The sequence below is a fragment of the Nicotiana tabacum genome, chromosome 6 (genome assembly GCF_000715075.1).
Source record: "Nicotiana tabacum cultivar K326 chromosome 6, ASM71507v2, whole genome shotgun sequence".
NCBI lineage: Eukaryota > Viridiplantae > Streptophyta > Magnoliopsida > Solanales > Solanaceae > Nicotiana > Nicotiana tabacum.
This window is the reverse complement of record NC_134085.1, coordinates 94,909,550-94,922,417: the sequence shown is the minus strand read 5'-3', so window position 1 is coordinate 94,922,417 and position 12,868 is coordinate 94,909,550. Positions and strand designations below refer to the sequence as shown.

Sequence of the window (12,868 nt, the reverse complement as noted above, 5' to 3'; positions counted from 1 at the left end):
ATGCTTCTCGTCAGTTGAAGCCCCATGAGAAGAACTACCATGTTCATGATTTGGAGTTGGCTGCCCTTGTTCACGCATTGAAGATTTGGAGGCATTATCTCTATGGTGTACCTTATGAGGTGTTTACTGATAATCGTAGCCTCCAGCACTTGTTCAAGCAAAAGGATCTCAATTTGAGGCAGCAGAGATGGTTGGAGCTGCTAAAGGACTATGATATTACTATTTTGTACCATCTAGGGAAGGCCAATATGGTGGCCAATGCCTTGAGCAGGAAGGCGGTGAGTATAGGGAGTTTGGCATATATTCCTGTTGGGGATAGACCTCTTACGGTTAATGTACAGGCTTTGGCCAATCAGTTTGTGAGGTTGGATATTTCGGAGCCCAGTCAGATCCTAGCTTGTGTGGTTTCTCGGTCTTCCTTGCTCGATCGTATCAGAGAGCGTCAGTATGATGATCCTCATTTGTTTGTCCTCAAGGACAGAGTTCAGCATGGCAATGCTAGAGATGTGACTACCAGTGATAATGGGGTATTGAGGATGTAGGGCCAGATATGTGTGCCCAATGTAGATGGGCTTCGGGAGTTGATTCTGGAGGAGGCCCATAGCTCGCGGTATTCCATCCATCCGGGTGCAGCAATGATGTACCATGATTTGAGACAGCACTATTGGTGGAGGAGAATGAAGAATGAAGAAAGATATAATGGGGTTTGTAGCTCGGTGTCTCAATTATTAGCATGTGAAATATGAGCATCAAAGACCGGGTGTCTTGCTTCAGCAGATAGATATTCCAAAGTGGAAGTGGGAGCGGATCACCATGGATTTCGCAGTTGGACTTCGATGGACTTTGAGGAAGCTCGATGCTATTTGGGTTATTCTGGATCTGCTGACCAAGTCTGTGCACTTTATTCCTAAGTGTACTACCTATTCTTTAAAGTGGTTAGCTGAGATTTATATCCGAGAGAAAAGCTATTTTTAATTCATCTTTAGAATAAAAGAAAAAAAAACAAAAACACAAAAAGAAAGAATGAGAAAAGAGAAGAAAGGAAGGAAATTGTTTTGAAGTCGCATTTATGTCTCTTTCCTATATCAAAAGGAAAAGGAGGGAAATTAATTAATGAGAGAAAAATTCTTTCCACTCTTTATATGTGGGCCCCTCACAAAAAGACAAAAAGGGATAGCAAACTCTTTTGCACAATCTCACAATTCACTTCAATTGCAAATCACGCTCCACACACTCACATTTGAGAATTTTGGGACCACACGGTTTTCCCTCAAATCTTTTTTTTCTTGCTCACAAAGGTAGACACCTGGATATAGATATCACACATACTCACACATAGGGAAATAGCATAAAGGAGGAATGAAAAATAGAATGAGAAGGGAAACAGAGCAAAACGTTAAAAAAAAGTCATGGTAGACACAAAAAATTAGCAGCCTTCCACCTTCTTCTTTTTTCTTATCTCCACCATGAAACCTCCATGATAACACCTTATTTTCATCCATTAATATCAGGTCTCAAGTTTTCCATGAACACCCTAAAAACCACCTCCAACTTACCATGAAAAGCTGTAAAAAATAACACCATAACTAAGCTCCGAAACTCAACTCCAAATTAGCTGAAAATTGCCTTTAAACCAGCCCCAAAACCCATGGGAGTCATACCCAGTGAGAGCAGCAACCGGAATTAAGAACAGAGAGACAAAGAGAAAGAGATAAGAATAGACATTTATAGAGCATTGGCAATTACTTTCTCATCGTCTTTAACTAGCCAGAGAATTTACTTTCCTCTTCAAAACTGTAAGATCTCACTGCCTCTTCCCCAGTGATACCACCATAAAGAAAGGTCCATAACTACTGTCCTTCTTCTCCTTTCCTGCATGTGAATCACCTAACCACCAGCATCTTCCCCTTTATTATTCTTTAGCTAGGTATTTTTACAAATACCTTCTGTGCATAGTCTAATTAAGTCACCATTGTCCCTTTATTTTCCACCAGCATAAACACATCTTCACACACTAAAACCTAATTGCCACAGCCTCATTTACCCCTCACTAATTCAGTCAGAGACAAAGCACCCTGTAACAGGCTCAAATCGAACTCCAAATTCATACTGCAACTCATGAAGGTGTAAGTTTGAGTAAAGAGTTCGCGAGTAGCGAGGTTGTCGACGAGGCATCCCATTAAAGGTTTTCCGGTCAAGCGCTGTGTAATGACCCGGCCGGTCACTTTAAGAATTTACACCTCAATCCCCTATTAACTGCTTTCCTCATGTTTGTTTCTGCTATTTTGATTTGTCGGGATGTTTGGTTTTGAGTTTCAGAGTGTTTTGGGATACTTAGTCCCTAAATGAGAGCTTAAGCTTTAGAATTTGGACCATAGTCAAAGTAGTGTGAAGACGGCCTCAGAATGGAATTTCATCAGTTCTGTTAGCTCCGTTGGGTGATTTTGGGCTTAGGGGCATGTTCGTATTGTATTTTGGAGGTCCGTAGCTTATTTAGGCTTGAAATGACGAAAGTCAAATTTTTGAAGTTTCCAGTTCGATAATGAGATTTTGATATCAGGGTCGGAATGGGATTTCAGAAGTTGGAGTAGCTCCGTAGTATTGAATGTGACGTGCTTGCAAAATTTCAGGTCATTCTGACGAGGTTTGATAGACTTTTTGATCGAAAGCGTAATTTGAGAGGTTTTGGAGTTCTTAGGCTTGAATCCGTTGTTTAATTGGTGTTTTGATGTTGTTTTGAGCGTTCTGAAGATTGGAACAAGTTTGAATAATGTTTTAGGATTGGTTGGCATGTTTGGTTGAGCTCTTGGGGGCCTCGGGTGTGTTTCGAATGCTCAACGGGTCATTTTTGGAACTTAGAAATTGCAGAAAAATGTTGCAGCAGTCAGTTCTTGTTTCCTTCTTCGCGTTCGCGAGTGGGGTCTCGCATTCGCGAAATGGAGCTGGGGCTGGTGAGGAATTAATGCTTCGCGTTCGCGAAGGAGCTCCCGCATTCGCGAGGCTGTGGGACCTTGTGCCTACGCATTCGCGAACGCAGTCTCGCGTTCGCGTAGGAGAAGAGAAATGATCATCGTGTTCTTGGCTCAAGCGTCACGTTCGCAAAGAGGGAGGCTGGCCGGTGGAACTTTAGTGCATTGCGTTCGCGACCATTGTCTTGCGTTCGCGAAGAAGAACGCACCTGGGCAGAATGTTTAAGTTCAAAATCGAGGGTTTAGCCATTATTATGAAAATTAGAGATTGGGAGCTCGCATTTGAGTGAGGTTTTGAGGGATGTTTAGAGATATCAATTGGATAACGATTGTTAACTCCTTTTTGCTTGTAACCTATTAATCTAAACATGAAGTCATCATTTAATTTCGGAATTTGTATGAAAATTGGGGGAAAGTTCTTAGACCAATAATTTGAGTTTTGATTGGGGATTTGACATTGGATTTGGATAATTTTTGTATGGTTAGACTCGTGAGAGTATGAGGATTATGAAAATATAAATTTTACCCGATTCCGAGACGTGGGCCCGAGGGGTGTTTTGGTCATTTTACCTAATTTATTAGCTTAGAATTTGTTTGTAGAATCAGTTACTTGAAGTGTTATTTATATTATGCAATTGAATTGAATAGGTTTGGGCCATTTGGAGTCGAGTTCGGCAAGAACGTGGTTTCAGGTTGATTTTGAGCCAGTTCGAGGTAAATGGCTTGTCTAACCTTGTGTGGGGGAATCCCCCTTAGGATTTGGTATTATTGATATTTGAAAAGCCTTGTATGTGAGGTGACGAGTGCGTACTTGTGCTAATTGTTGAAAATCTGATTTTTCTTTAGGTAATTTTAATTGTGTTTCTTTTTTCCTGTTTATACTACTTGCAATTTAAGCTTGTTGTTAGCGTAGGGAAGCATGTCTAATTGACTTAAATTGCTTTACTTGCTCAAACTGCCTTATTTGGATTACGTGCAGCATGCTACGCTACAAATACCTGTTTTACCTTGGTATGGAGTTTGAACAGAACTATGTATTCTTGTTGTTGTTGCTGTGTGTTTCCTTTGGGACTACGGGACGGTGTCCCCGGAAATTCCCCTGTATGTTTACTTTGGGACTAAGGAATGGTATTCTGGGAGACCCCCCTACACATTTACATTGGAACTACGGGACTGCACCCGGTAGATTCCCCATGTACTGAGTATTTACATTTATGACTACGGATCGGTATTCCGGGAGATCCCCTTGCATTATGAGTTGGACTACGGGACGGTATCCCGGGAGATCCAATGGATATTTATATTAGGGACTACAAGACGGTATACTGGGAGATCCCCAGTTGTTATTTCTTTGTTGAACTGTATTTCTCTATGTGTTTACCTTGCCTCTGTAGTAGTTGTTGCTGTTTTTTCTATTCTGTGTTACTCCTTACTGTTGCACTCATTATACTGTCTTATTTTTACACTGTTATACCTTGTATTTCATTTAACCTCAGTAGGGCCCTGACTTTCCTCGTCACTACCCGACCGAGGTTAGGCTTGGCACTTACTGAGTACCGCTGTGGTGTATTCATGCCCTTTCTACGCATGTTTTTCATGTGCAGATCCAGGTACTTCCACTCAGTCTTATCATCCTTGAGGCGAGGCGCTTCTGTAGAGACTTCGAGGAATATCTTCCTTGTTCGCAGACCGAGGAGTCCCTTTCTATCTTTCTGTAATAGTACAACCCTTTAGTACTTCCCTTTTGGTTAGACATTTCTGGAGTTAGAGCTTCTTATGTATCTCTTAGCTTGTGATTCATGGGGTTTTAGATCGCACTCCCAGAAGAGTTATTTCTTTCCATAAAGCTCAACGAATGGTTGAGAAGGGGTGTGATGCGTATCTAGCTAATGTGAAGGATGTTATTGTTGATACCCCTACAGTCGATTCAGTCCCAGTAGTACGGGATTTTCCTGATGTGTTTCCAGCTGATCTTCTAGGCATGCCGCCCGATAGAGATATTGATTTTGGCATTGATCTGTTGCCAGGATCTCAACCCATTTCTATTCCTCCGTATCGTATGGCTCCTCCTGAGTTGAAGGAGTTGAAGGATCATTTATAGTAAGTTCTTGATAAGGGTTTTATTTGGCCCCACTGTATCACCTTGGGGTGCTCCTGTCTTGTTTGTGAAGAAAAAAGATGGTTCTATGCGTATGTGTATTGATTATCGCCAGTTTAACAAAGTTACAGTGAAGAACCTTATCCTTTGCCTCGTATTGATGATCTATTTGGCCAGCTTCAGGGCACACAGGTGTTTTCTAAGATTGACTTGTGCTCAGGTTACCATCAGTTGAAGATTCGGGAGCCATATATTCCGAAGAAGGACTCGGTATGGTCATTACGACTTCCTTGTTATGTCATTTAGGCTGACCAATGGCCCAACAACCTTTATGTATTTGATGCACAGTTTGTTCCGGCCATATCTTGACTCGTTCGTCATTGTCTTTATTGATGATATTCTGCTGTATTCCCAGAGTCAGGAAGATCATGAGCAGCACCTGAGGACAGTGCTCCAGACTCTGAGGGAAAAGAAGTTATATGCTAAATTCTCGAAATGTGAGTTTTGGTTGGATTCCGTGGCATTCTTAGGCCACGTGGTATCGAGTGAGGGTATTCAGGTGGATTCGAAGAAAGTGGAAGCAGTGCAGAGTTGGACCAGACCATCTTCAACAACAGAGATCCACAGTTTTCTTGGCTTGGTGGGTTATTACCGTCGTTTTATTGAGGAGTTTTCATCGATTGTAGCCCCTATGACTAGACTGACCCAGAAGGGTGCTCCGTTCTAGTGGATGGAAGAGTATGAGGCAAGCTTTCAGAAGCCCAAGACATCCTTGACTACAACCCCAGTTTTGATATTGCCTATAGGTTTGAGGTCTTATACTGTCTATTGTGATGCCTCAAGGATTGGCCTTGGAGCAGTTTTGATGCAGGAAGGAAGGGTGATTGCCAACGCGTACAAATAGTTGAAGGTACATAAGAAGAATTATCTTGTACATGATCTCGAGTTAGCTACAATTTTTCATGCCCTGAAGATCTACCGTCATTACTTGTACAGTGTTCCTTGTGAGATTTATACTGATCATTCGAGGTTGTAGCACCTGTTCAAGCAAAAAGATCTAAATTTGCGCCAGAGGAGGTGGTTAGAGTTGCTGAATGACTATGATATCACTATTTTGTATCACCCAGGCAAGGCCAATGTGGTGGCCTATGCTTTGAGTCACCGGGTGGAGAGTTTGGGGAGTTTGGCTTATTTACCAGCATCGGAGAGGCCTATGGTGATGGATGTTCAGGCGTTAGCCAGCCAGTTTGTGAGATTGGATCTTTCGGAGCCCAGTCGGGTTCTAGCTTGCGTGGTTTCTCGGTCTTCATTATTTGATCGTATCAGGGAGCGTCAGTTTGATGACCCTCATTTGCTTGTCCTCAAGGACAAGGTTCAGCATGGAGATGCCAGAGATGTGACTATTGGTGATGACGGGGTATTGAGGATACATGGTCGGATTTGTGTACCCAATGTTGATAGGCTTCGAGAGTTGATTCTAGAGGAGGTCCATAGTTCGCGGTATTCCATTCATCCGGTTGCCGCGAAGATGTACCAGAATTTGAGGCAGTACTATTGGTGGAGGCGGATGAAGAAAGATACAGTTGGGTTTGTAGCTCGGTGCCTCAATTGTCAGCAGGTGAAGTATGTGCACAAGAGACTGGGTGGGTTGTTTCAGCAGATAGAGATTCCGGAGTGGAAGTGGGAGCGGATCACCATGGACTTTGTAGTTGGGCTCCCACGGACTTTGAGGAAGTTCGATGCCATTTGGGTGATTGTGGATCGGCTGACCAAATCCGCGCATTTCATTCCTGTATGTACTACCTATTCTTCGGAGCGTCTAGTGGAGATTTATATCCAAGAGATTGTTCGTCTGCATGGTATTCCAGTTTCCATAATTTTAGATAGAGGTACTCAGTTCACATCACGGTTCTAGAGGACCGTACAACATGAGTTGGGTACTCGGGTGGAGTTGAGTACAACATTTCATCCTTAGACGAATAGACAGTCTGAGTGCACTATTCAGATTCTTGAGGATAAGCTCCGTGCGTGTGTGATTGAGTTTGGAGAGTCTTGGGATCAGTTTTTGCCATTGGCGAAATTTGCCTACAACAACAGCTATTAGTCTAGTATTCAGATGGCACTGTATGAGGCTTTATATGGTAGGCAGTGTAGATCCCCGATGGGTTGGTTTTAGCCGGGTGAGGCTAGATTATTGGGCACAAACTTGGTTCAGGATGCTTCAGAGAAGGTTAAGGTGATTCAGGATAGACTCCGCTGTCACGACCCAAATCGATGGGCCGTGACGGGCACCCGGTACCTTACTCAACCGAGTACCAACGTAACGTATCTTTCTTATTACATTATCATACACACGTGAGATACAGGCCTAATAGGCCAAAATAATCATTTATAAACTCAAAACATAGGTCGACAAGGCCGTACAATCTTTCACGTACACAACATATGTCTACAAGCCTCTAAGAATACATAAATATCATAAAGGTCGAGACAGAGTCCTGCCATACCAAACAATATACGTCTAACTCATACTAACCAAACAAGCAACTCCGAAGCAAATGGAGCGCACGAACATCTTTCGCTAAGCTGATAGCCTACATGGAGGGATCTCGACCTGTCTATCAGGACTTGCGGGCATGAAACACAGCGTCCCCAGGCAAAAGGGACATCAGTACGAATATTGTACTGAGTATGTAAGGCACATAAATAAATACATAAGAGACATGGAAGACATATAGAGTACATGACTCAACTTGTAAGTCTGAATAACTTTTGTAAATCATAAATTACTTTTAGTGTCATGCATATGCATATGAGTGTCATGTCGTGCATATGTACATGTTTCATAACATCATCAGCCTCTGAGGGCATCCCATCATATCATATCGGCCACTGTGGGCAAAATCATCATCATATACCAGCTGATCAGGTGGTGGTGCGTATATAACGCCATAACCTTTCCCATATACCATATACATATATATACATACATATATACGAGTGTATAATGCCGTTTGAATCATATTAATGCCACTGTGGGCAACATCATCATCATATACTAGCTGATCAGGTGGTGGTGCGTATATAACACCGTAACCTTTTCCCATATCCCATATACATATATTTACATATATACGCGTATATAACGCCATCTGGTCATGGGTCAATGCACATGAATGCAATGCATGAAAAGTACGTTAATAAAATCTTTTGGAATCTCATAAGACCATTTTGCCTTTGAGTAATATCATAAAGTAAACTCTTTTCAACTTTTGTATTTTTCTGAGACCCATGAACATATGATAAAATATTATGATACAGGAAATTCAAGAACATAGATATCTTTAATACTTCTATGAATAGAGTCATTCATGGAATTTGTGCATTTGCACGCTTTGTTCGTATTGTATGGATCATGTCAAAAGAAAGAAGGAATAGCCTTAACATACCTGGAGTAAGAAAAACTCCGTATAATATTCCCGGAGGAGATTGCACCGTATTCCTTTAGAACCATAAAATTTGTACGTTGTTAAACTTCCAATAATCTTCGTTGAGTTTTTCTTTTTGTTGGAAAATGTTTTCTTGTGGAATCTCGCCGTTCTGGTTGTGTTTGTTCATAAGAAATGGAAAATTTGCTTTGTTTAAAGCTTGAATTGGCTAAACAGTGGCTAACGTATTCAAGACCAAGAAGCTAACATTTCCTTGTTAAATTCCAATCTCCAACATCTTGTGAATCAAGAGCATCTTTTGGTTCTTTTTCTACAAAAAGGAAGATGCAATCAAATTAAGTTACTTATTAAGTTCAATCAACCCTTGGGTAGCCAGCCACCTACTCCAACATGACCTTGAGTCATTGTTTGGAAAGTGGTTTGCTGCCACGTTTCGTTTGGGTGAATTTATCCACTTATTAGTTAACTGGGTAATGTCCCGTTATCCGATAATTAATCAGTAACCCGCATAATTTAAAAATTACCATAAATTACTTAAAATTCTATTTATTTTTAAAATACTTCATATATACTTTATACCTTATACTACCGTGGTCATATGGTACCTTGCATGGTACTAGTTCATAATTATCGGGTATTATCGCTCGAAATACCGCTCGACCCGTATTTTATCCCAAATGCCAAACTTGGACGGAAATTCGTTTCCTTTGACTTGCTTCCGCTCTCACCTTCACAATTTTACTTATTACTTGTTTGAAATAGCATAATCCTTATAATCTCCGAATAATATTTTCCTTGGACTGATGTCAATTACCTTACGACAAATTCAATGTACAATACTACATGTTGCAACGTCGTCGTAATTTGATACTGCGAAGCGCAACATCATCGTAGTGTAATACTGCAGAGGGTAACATCATCTCAGTATATATTACTGCGGGACGTAATATTGATGCAATATTGTGGGGTGTAACATCATTCCCCCCTTTGGAACATTCGTCCTCGAATGTTGACTAATGCTCTGATCATTTTCTTAACTTATATCTTCTGAATACTTTAGAACTTCCCTTAACACCTAGGCGACTGTTCTGTGAATAAGTCCAAAGTCCAAGGCATTCCCTCCTTAGGCCTACTTCTCACACCACAACTTGTAGTTGGAATCCTTCCAATCTCGTAACTGTTGCTACCTTTCATCATGCAGCCTGTACGATTTTGGCCTTGTAAGTGTGCCCAATCTCTAGGTTTCATATGTAGAGCTTTATGAAATGTCCCTTTGGGCATCTATGAGTATACTGAAGTTCTTCGCTTGGTACTTGGTTGAATTCACGAATATTGTTATATCTCATCGCATAGGTCCGTTTAACCATCCATATGAATTTACTACCATAACTCTTACTTTAATTTATCGTTGTTGAGGTCTGCTACCAAATCCCAGCTTACTCTCATTGCTCATTTTATATATATAAATTTAAGTCCTTTAATGCTTCCTCATTACTGTTCATCTTTAGAATGACAGCCTAATCGTATCTCATACTTTGTAACTTATGTCCATCCATTGTTGATTCACCTCAATATTGATCTACAATATACCACCGATAAATTAGCCTTTTATGTAATATTGCTGCTAGGATTCATGTTTTATCAGGGAACATCTGAAATGATTAGATTGATCCACATAGGGCGATACCCTGCTTTCATAACCGTACCTCACAGCATCGCAATGTGATTCACCTTGCGTGGGACTTTAGTCCTGTCCAATTCATAAGATCCGTTTCTTTTCTTCGTTGAATCATTACTCAATCGAAGGCCCAAATATCATCTTTTATCTATCACGATTACACCCTCATTCTATTACTAGGGTGGTATTCTAAATATTGTTAGTTTTAGACTCCTTTGAGTTTATTCAGGCTATAGTGAGCTTTGTATAATTTAGAGAAACCATTTGCTCTTCTTGTTTTTATGGGCTTAATCCTGAGGACTTATCCATTTTCGTTACCTTCTCACTTGCCCTTTTTTATCCTTACTCTTGTCTTATAGAACCTTGTCGCTTCACCATACAATGGCTTGCGACCTACACAATTTTATTTATATCACTTGCAACCTTTCAACTTGCTTGCATCATAGATTTTCTTATGTCATTCTGGGACATCAAGCGAGGCATCACATCGTCTCTAACGCTTCTTTGCTTTCTTAATTAGCCTCCTCGATACCTAGAAACCATAGGCTATGGGATATGCCACTTACTATGCCGCTATCATTCCTGGATATTGAATCCCAGCACTTCTAGCCTTCTATCCAAAGTATGGACTATTCGCGTATTCTTCCTTTGAGTATCTCGTACGTTGTTCACCTTTACCTTATTTACCTTAAAATCTCGCATCGTATCTTCTATCTTTTTCCTGACCTCCCTTCCACATAGGTATAATTCACGTCCATAACTTGAATCTCTATTATAATTCTTACACCTCTGGTATATACACAATCTGGTGGGAGCTTCGTACTGACTTCTTATAAGGTTGGTACTCTTCAATTGGCTTCATTATAGAGCTATTATAAAATATTCCTATTGTACTATCTTTCTTATACCGCTGCTACTTAAGAGTGATCCTGAGGTCTATAATTCTCTTGGTCCCTCCTGTTTTGCTTAGTTGATGTAACTCTTTAGTCTCCTCTTCTTTCTGATCAGCCTCTATGTAGGCTTAAGATATCCTCTGGCCTGCGGCTCCTGGTATTAGTTATTACTTTAGCCTTTCATAGGCGCTGAGGGATGTTTATGATAAAATCTTTTAACAATTCAATCCTTCATCTATGACCTGGGCTCAATTCTTTCTTTTAAAGTATACCAGAATCTTCTACGACTGTATATGATGCATGAATAAAATTCCAAACTCTTAAGTGTGTTCATAACGTCACCAACTCGGGATCATTGATCGAATAATCTCTTTTGTTCCTTCTTAACTTTCTTCAATGTAAGCTATTACCTTTCCTGGTCTTTCTGCCCCCTTGTTCCGTGCATACTTAGCTTATCTTAGTTCCCACGCATGTTATAGTTTTCATGCAACTCATATGACCTTCGAATTTTTCCTTTAATTTTTTTTCTTCCCGTTCATTGTCCATGGTAGGGGCCACTTTCCTTTGGAGTGCTTACAATGTTGTTGTGAGACTGTTGTTGCACGACGCTTTCCTTTTTAGGTCGTTGTGCTTAGGTTGAAGCCTTCTTCCTTATTTCCTGAGCTAGTCTTTCGTTATAGTACTTAGGGAGAACCCTTTATTCCTATAAAGTTGTGAGCTTATTATGGACCTTTTGATGTCCTTCCTTGCCTATAATTATCCGTAGTTGCTTACCTCCATGCCATTGTGCTTGTAGGATTGCTTCTGGACTGATATTTTGACTGTCTCCCTAGTGGCACTCTCTTTTATTCCAATAACATTCATACGGTACCTTTAACTACCCCTACTCTTGTTTGAATATATCTCACGTATTATAATGATATTCTTTGAGGCTGAATTCTCCATGTTGGTTTCTACTATGTTTATCATACATGATCTGATGACTCGTCTATAACCTCCTGTTTAGCCATAACTGGGATCTTCCTGACCTAATTACTAACTACTCGTTGGCCCATTCTCGTATCGATATTCCTCGTAATCTTTCTTGGGTTATTTACTTTGTTTTAACTTATGTCTCGCACTGGCTCCTTATTTATTAATAACAGCTCAGGCAAGAACCTTTACTTCCTCTCTTTGACATCGTGCTTGCACAATATTCTTGAATCGTAGTGTATCTGTAAGATTTGGATAAGTGTCATCTCATTCCTTTTTCATATATTGCATTCTTCCTTTGAACCACTTAATTCTGGCTTAATGCCACATTACTAAGATATTCCCCTTAGGGTTGTACTAAAAGCTGAAGCCACGAGGATCTACCTATAGATGTTTTACCTCTTCATCTTTAATGTCGTTTCTCAACATCAATGATCCTTACTCGCCTTGCGGCAATTCTTCTGTACCAAGGATGACAAATTCCCTTACTCGCGAGGGTGACACTTAGAGTAACTGGCACATACAGTCTCTTAAGCTTAACTTTGCTCACATTGTTTGCTCTAGAGAGGCGTCTCCCTGAATGACTATTCTCTGAATTCATCGTGAATCTCCTTCTGTGGTCCATTCTATTACCGCCAGAACGAAATCTGAAATTCCCATGATGCCAAGTACTTTCCAATCATTCAGTCCCTAATTCATATTTAGTTTTATCTTGTATACCAGTCCATACTGATTTCTGTTACTCTGAGGATTAACTCTCCGCTCTGGTAGTCGCGTTGGAGTCACGAGCTAATTTCTCTAAATGAGGA

General features: G+C 40.6%; 1 long non-coding RNA gene across 1 annotated transcript; it reads left to right on the top strand.

The window, feature by feature from the left end:
* The first annotated feature begins 1,377 nt into the window (after positions 1-1,377).
* On the top strand, positions 1,378-7,878 carry LOC142181645 (uncharacterized). The gene is made up of 2 exons (XR_012710499.1): positions 1,378-3,683; positions 4,574-7,878. It is a non-coding gene; the product is annotated as an uncharacterized LOC142181645 (long non-coding RNA).
* The last annotated feature ends 4,990 nt before the right edge of the window (positions 7,879-12,868 follow it).